The sequence below is a fragment of the Nerophis ophidion genome, linkage group LG16 (assembly GCF_033978795.1).
Source record: "Nerophis ophidion isolate RoL-2023_Sa linkage group LG16, RoL_Noph_v1.0, whole genome shotgun sequence".
Lineage (NCBI taxonomy): Eukaryota > Metazoa > Chordata > Actinopteri > Syngnathiformes > Syngnathidae > Nerophis > Nerophis ophidion.
In genome coordinates this window covers 54,135,318-54,142,817 of record NC_084626.1, presented here as the reverse complement: position 1 = coordinate 54,142,817, position 7,500 = coordinate 54,135,318, and the positions used below count along the sequence as shown (strand labels likewise).

Below are 7,500 nucleotides of genomic sequence, written 5' to 3'. Positions count from 1 at the left end.
GCAACCTGTTTGAAAGCAAGAACTACTTCTTGCAACAACCTCTTGTAGTATGACAGACAGCAGGGGTCAGCAACCTGTTTGAAAGCAACAACTACTTCTTGCAACAGCCTCTTGTAGTATGACAGACAGCAGGGGTCAGCAACCTGTTTGAAAGCAAGAACTACTTCTTGCAACAACCTCTTGTAGTATGACAGACAGCAGGGGTCAGCAACCTGTTTGAAAGCAACACCTACTTCTTGCAACAACCTCTTGTAGTATGACAGACAGCAGGGGTCAGCAACCTGTTTGAAAGCAAGAACTACTTCTTGCAACAACCTCTTGTAGTATGACAGACAGCAGGGGTCAGCAACCTGTTTGAAAGCAACACCTACTTCTTGCAACAACCTCTTGTAGTATGACAGACAGCAGGGGTCAGCAACCTGTTTGAAAGCAAGAACTACTTCTTGCAACAACCTCTTGTAGTATGACAAACAGCAGGGGTCAGCAACCTGTTTGAAAGCAAGAACTACTTCTTGCAACAACCTCTTGTAGTATGACAGACAGCAGGGGTCAGCAACCTGTTTGAAAGCAAGAACTACTTCTTGCAACAACCTCTTGTAGTATGACAGACAGCAGGGGTCAGCAACCTGTTTGAAAGCAAGAACTACTTCTTGCAACAACCTCTTGTAGTATGACAGACAGCAGGGGTCAGCAACCTGTTTGAAAGCAAGAACTACTTCTTGCAACAACCTCTTGTAGTATGACAGACAGCAGGGGTCAGCAACCTGTTTGAAAGCAACACCTACTTCTTGCAACAACCTCTTGTAGTATGACAGACAGCAGGGATCAGCAACCTGTTTGAAAGCAAGAACTACTTCTTGCAACAACCTCTTGTAGTATGACAGACAGCAGGGGTCAGCAACCTGTTTGAAAGCAAGAACTACTTCTTGCAACAACCTCTTGTAGTATGACAGACAGCAGGGGTCAGCAACCTGTTTGAAAGCAACAACTACTTCTTGCAACAACCTCTTGTAGTATGACAGACAGCAGGGGTCAGCAACCTGTTTGAAAGCAAGAACTACTTCTTGCAACAACCTCTTGTAGTATGACAGACAGCAGGGGTCAGCAACCTGTTTGAAAGCAACACCTACTTCTTGCAACAACCTCTTGTAGTATGACAGACAGCAGGGGTAAGCAACCTGTTTGAAAGCAACACCTACTTCTTGCAACAACCTCTTGTAGTATGACAGACAGCAGGGGTCAGCAACCTGTTTGAAAGCAAGAACTACTTCTTGCAACAACCTCTTGTAGTATGACAGACAGCAGGGGTCAGCAACCTGTTTGAAAGCAAGAACTACTTCTTGCAACAACCTCTTGTAGTATGACAGACAGCAGGGGTCAGCAACCTGTTTGAAAGCAAGAACTACTTCTTGCAACAACCTCTTGTAGTATGACAGACAGCAGGGGTCAGCAACCTGTTTGAAAGCAAGAACTACTTCTTGCAACAACCTCTTGTAGTATGACAGACAGCAGGGGTCAGCAACCTGTTTGAAAGCAACACCTACTTCTTGCAACAACCTCTTGTAGTATGACAGACAGCAGGGGTCAGCAACCTGTTTGAAAGCAAGAACTACTTCTTGCAACAACCTCTTGTAGTATGACAGACAGCAGGGGTCAGCAACCTGTTTGAAAGCAACACCTACTTCTTGCAACAACCTCTTGTAGTATGACAGACAGCAGGGGTCAGCAACCTGTTTGAAAGCAAGAACTACTTCTTGCAACAACCTCTTGTAGTATGACAGACAGCAGGGGTCAGCAACCTGTTTGAAAGCAACACCTACTTCTTGCAACAACCTCTTGTAGTATGACAGACAGCAGGGGTAAGCAACCTGTTTGAAAGCAACACCTACTTCTTGCAACAACCTCTTGTAGTATGACAGACAGCAGGGGTCAGCAACCTGTTTGAAAGCAAGAACTACTTCTTGCAACAACCTCTTGTAGTATGACAGACAGCAGGGGTCAGCAACCTGTTTGAAAGCAAGAACTACTTCTTGCAACAACCTCTTGTAGTATGACAGACAGCAGGGGTCAGCAACCTGTTTGAAAGCAACACCTACTTCTTGCAACAACCTCTTGTAGTATGACAGACAGCAGGGGTCAGCAACCTGTTTGAAAGCAAGAACTACTTCTTGCAACAACCTCTTGTAGTATGACAGACAGCAGGGGTAAGCAACCTGTTTGAAAGCAAGAACTACTTCTTGCAACAACCTCTTGTAGTATGACAGACAGCAGGGGTCAGCAACCTGTTTGAAAGCAACACCTACTTCTTGCAACAACCTCTTGTAGTATGACAGACAGCAGGGGTCAGCAACCTGTTTGAAAGCAACACCTACTTCTTGCAACAACCTCTTGTAGTATGACGGACAGCAGGGGTCAGCAACCTGTTTGAAAGCAAGAACTACTTCTTGCAACAACCTCTTGTAGTATGACAGACAGCAGGGGTCAGCAACCTGTTTGAAAGCAACACCTACTTCTTGCAACAACCTCTTGTAGTATGACAGACAGCAGGGGTCAGCAACCTGTTTGAAAGCAACACCTACTTCTTGCAACAACCTCTTGTAGTATGACAGACAGCAGGGGTCAGCAACCTGTTTGAAAGCAACACCTACTTCTTGCAACAACCTCTTGTAGTATGACAGACAGCAGGGGTCAGCAACCTGTTTGAAAGCAAGAACTACTTCTTGCAACAACCTCTTGTAGTATGACAGACAGCAGGGGTCAGCAACCTGTTTGAAAGCAACACCTACTTCTTGCAACAACCTCTTGTAGTATGACAGACAGCAGGGGTCAGCAACCTGTTTGAAAGCAACACCTACTTCTTGCAACAACCTCTTGTAGTATGACAGACAGCAGGGGTCAGCAACCTGTTTGAAAGCAACACCTACTTCTTGCAACAACCTCTTGTAGTATGACAGACAGCAGGGGTCAGCAACCTGTTTGAAAGCAAGAACTACTTCTTGCAACAACCTCTTGTAGTATGACAGACAGCAGGGGTCAGCAACCTGTTTGAAAGCAATAACTACTTCTTGCAACAACCTCTTGTAGTATGACAGACAGCAGGGGTAAGCAACCTGTTTGAAAGCAAGAACTACTTCTTGCAACAACCTCTTGTAGTATGACAGACAGCAGGGGTAAGCAACCTGTTTGAAAGCAACACCTACTTCTTGCAACAACCTCTTGTAGTATGACAGACAGCAGGGGTCAGCAACCTGTTTGAAAGCAACACCTACTTCTTGCAACAACCTCTTGTAGTATGACAGACAGCAGGGGTCAGCAACCTGTTTGAAAGCAAGAACTACTTCTTGCAACAACCTCTTGTAGTATGACAGACAGCAGGGGTCAGCAACCTGTTTGAAAGCAAGAACTACTTCTTGCAACAACCTCTTGTAGTATGACAGACAGCAGGGGTCAGCAACCTGTTTGAAAGCAACACCTACTTCTTGCAACAACCTCTTGTAGTATGACAGACAGCAGGGGTCAGCAACCTGTTTGAAAGCAACACCTACTTCTTGCAACAACCTCTTGTAGTATGACAGACAGCAGGGGTCAGCAACCTGTTTGAAAGCAAGAACTACTTCTTGCAACAACCTCTTGTAGTATGACAGACAGCAGGGGTCAGCAACCTGTTTGAAAGCAACACCTACTTCTTGCAACAACCTCTTGTAGTATGACAGACAGCAGGGGTCAGCAACCTGTTTGAAAGCAACACCTACTTCTTGCAACAACCTCTTGTAGTATGACAGACAGCAGGGGTCAGCAACCTGTTTGAAAGCAACACCTACTTCTTGCAACAACCTCTTGTAGTATGACAGACAGCAGGGGTCAGCAACCTGTTTGAAAGCAAGAACTACTTCTTGCAACAACCTCTTGTAGTATGACAGACAGCAGGGGTCAGCAACCTGTTTGAAAGCAACACCTACTTCTTGCAACAACCTCTTGTAGTATGACAGACAGCAGGGGTCAGCAACCTGTTTGAAAGCAACACCTACTTCTTGCAACAACCTCTTGTAGTATGACAGACAGCAGGGGTCAGCAACCTGTTTGAAAGCAACACCTACTTCTTGCAACAACCTCTTGTAGTATGACAGACAGCAGGGGTCAGCAACCTGTTTGAAAGCAAGAACTACTTCTTGCAACAACCTCTTGTAGTATGACAGACAGCAGGGGTCAGCAACCTGTTTGAAAGCAAGAACTACTTCTTGCAACAACCTCTTGTAGTATGACAGACAGCAGGGGTCAGCAACCTGTTTGAAAGCAACACCTACTTCTTGCAACAACCTCTTGTAGTATGACAGACAGCAGGGGTCAGCAACCTGTTTGAAAGCAACACCTACTTCTTGCAACAACCTCTTGTAGTATGACAGACAGCAGGGGTCAGCAACCTGTTTGAAAGCAAGAACTACTTCTTGCAACAACCTCTTGTAGTATGACAGACAGCAGGGGTCAGCAACCTGTTTGAAAGCAACACCTACTTCTTGCAACAACCTCTTGTAGTATGACAGACAGCAGGGGTCAGCAACCTGTTTGAAAGCAAGAACTACTTCTTGCAACAACCTCTTGTAGTATGACAGACAGCAGGGGTCAGCAACCTGTTTGAAAGCAACACCTACTTCTTGCAACAACCTCTTGTAGTATGACAGACAGCAGGGGTCAGCAACCTGTTTGAAAGCAACACCTACTTCTTGCAACAACCTCTTGTAGTATGACAGACAGCAGGGGTCAGCAACCTGTTTGAAAGCAACACCTACTTCTTGCAACAACCTCTTGTAGTATGACAGACAGCAGGGGTCAGCAACCTGTTTGAAAAAGCAACACCTACTTCTTGCAACAACCTCTTGTAGTATGACAGACAGCAGGGGTCAGCAACCTGTTTGAAAGCAAGAACTACTTCTTGCAACAACCTCTTGTAGTATGACAGACAGCAGGGGTCAGCAACCTGTTTGAAAGCAACACCTACTTCTTGCAACAACCTCTTGTAGTATGACAGACAGCAGGGGTCAGCAACCTGTTTGAAAGCAACACCTACTTCTTGCAACAACCTCTTGTAGTATGACAGACAGCAGGGGTCAGCAACCTGTTTGAAAGCAACACCTACTTCTTGCAACAACCTCTTGTAGTATGACAGACAGCAGGGGTCAGCAACCTGTTTGAAAGCAAGAACTACTTCTTGCAACAACCTCTTGTAGTATGACAGACAGCAGGGGTCAGCAACCTGTTTGAAAGCAAGAACTACTTCTTGCAACAACCTCTTGTAGTATGACAGACAGCAGGGGTCAGCAACCTGTTTGAAAGCAACACCTACTTCTTGCAACAACCTCTTGTAGTATGACAGACAGCAGGGGTCAGCAACCTGTTTGAAAGCAACACCTACTTCTTGCAACAACCTCTTGTAGTATGACAGACAGCAGGGGTCAGCAACCTGTTTGAAAGCAAGAACTACTTCTTGCAACAACCTCTTGTAGTATGACAGACAGCAGGGGTCAGCAACCTGTTTGAAAGCAACACCTACTTCTTGCAACAACCTCTTGTAGTATGACAGACAGCAGGGGTCAGCAACCTGTTTGAAAGCAAGAACTACTTCTTGCAACAACCTCTTGTAGTATGACAGACAGCAGGGGTCAGCAACCTGTTTGAAAGCAACACCTACTTCTTGCAACAACCTCTTGTAGTATGACAGACAGCAGGGGTCAGCAACCTGTTTGAAAGCAACACCTACTTCTTGCAACAACCTCTTGTAGTATGACAGACAGCAGGGGTCAGCAACCTGTTTGAAAGCAACACCTACTTCTTGCAACAACCTCTTGTAGTATGACAGACAGCAGGGGTCAGCAACCTGTTTGAAAGCAACACCTACTTCTTGCAACAACCTCTTGTAGTATGACAGACAGCAGGGGTCAGCAACCTGTTTGAAAGCAAGAACTACTTCTTGCAACAACCTCTTGTAGTATGACAGACAGCAGGGGTCAGCAACCTGTTTGAAAGCAACACCTACTTCTTGCAACAACCTCTTGTAGTATGACAGACAGCAGGGGTCAGCAACCTGTTTGAAAGCAAGAACTACTTCTTGCAACAACCTCTTGTAGTATGACAGACAGCAGGGGTAAGCAACCTGTTTGAAAGCAACACCTACTTCTTGCAACAACCTCTTGTAGTATGACAGACAGCAGGGGTCAGCAACCTGTTTGAAAGCAACACCTACTTCTTGCAACAACCTCTTGTAGTATGACAGACAGCAGGGGTCAGCAACCTGTTTGAAAGCAACACCTACTTCTTGCAACAACCTCTTGTAGTATGACAGACAGCAGGGGTCAGCAACCTGTTTGAAAGCAAGAACTACTTCTTGGCTACTGATTCATGCCAAGGGCTACCAGTTTGATACACACTTCCATAAATTGCCAGAAATAGCCAATTTGATCAATTATCCTTTAACTCTGTGTTATTATTAATAATTAATGATATTTATCCTTAATAGAAACACTGATTATCTGAATGATTTCTCACAATAAATATACATTTTTGATGACATGTTTTAAATAGGTTAAAATCCAAACCGCACTTTGTTAGAATATATAACAAATTGGACCAAGCTATATTTCTAACAAATAAAAATCATTATTTCTTCTAGGTTTTCCAGAACAAATTTTTTTTAAAGAAATTCAAAAGACTTTGAAATAAGATTTAAATTTGATTCTACAGATTTTTTAGATCCGCCAGAATATTTTTTTGGAAGTTTAATCATAATAAGTTTGAAGAAATATTTCACAAATATTCTTTGTCGAAAATACAGAAGCTAAAATAAAGAATTAAATTAAAATGTATTTATTATTCTTTACAATGAAAAAGATTAATTTACTTGAACATTGATTTAAATTGTCAGGAAAGAAGAGGCAGGAATTTAAAAGGTAAAAAGGTATATGTGTTTAAAAATCATAAAATCATTTTTAAGGTTTCTCCAAAATTGTCTTTCTGAAAGTTATAAGAAGCAAAGTAAAAATATAAATGAATTTATTTAAAAAAGTGCAGACCAAGTCTTTCAAATATTTTCTTGGATTTTCAAATTCTATTTGAGTTTTGTCTCTCTTTGAATTAAAAATGCCAAGCAAGGCGAGACCAGCTTGCTAGTAAAAAAATACAATTTAAAAAATAGAGGCAGCTCACTGGTAAGTGCTGCTATTTGAGCTATTTTTAGAACAGGCCAGCGGGCGACTCATCTGGTCCTTACGGGCGACCTGGTGCCCGCATTGGTGACCCCTGGTGTACACTATATTGCCAAAAGTATTTGGCCACCTGCCTTGACTCACACATGATCTTGAAGTGCCATCACATTCCTGCAGTGTTCAATATGATGTCATTGCACCTTTTGCAGCTATTACAGCTTTCTGTGTTCTGGGAAGGCTGTCCACAAGGTTGCAGAGTGTCTTTATATCTTCTGGGAAGGCTGTCCACAAGGTTGCAGAGTGT

General features: G+C 43.5%; 1 protein-coding gene across 7 annotated transcripts in view; it reads left to right on the top strand.

The window, feature by feature from the left end:
* Positions 1-7,500, top strand: part of phactr3b (phosphatase and actin regulator 3b) — a 135,993-nt gene that overhangs the window by 66,520 nt on the left and 61,973 nt on the right. The window lies entirely within an intron of this gene.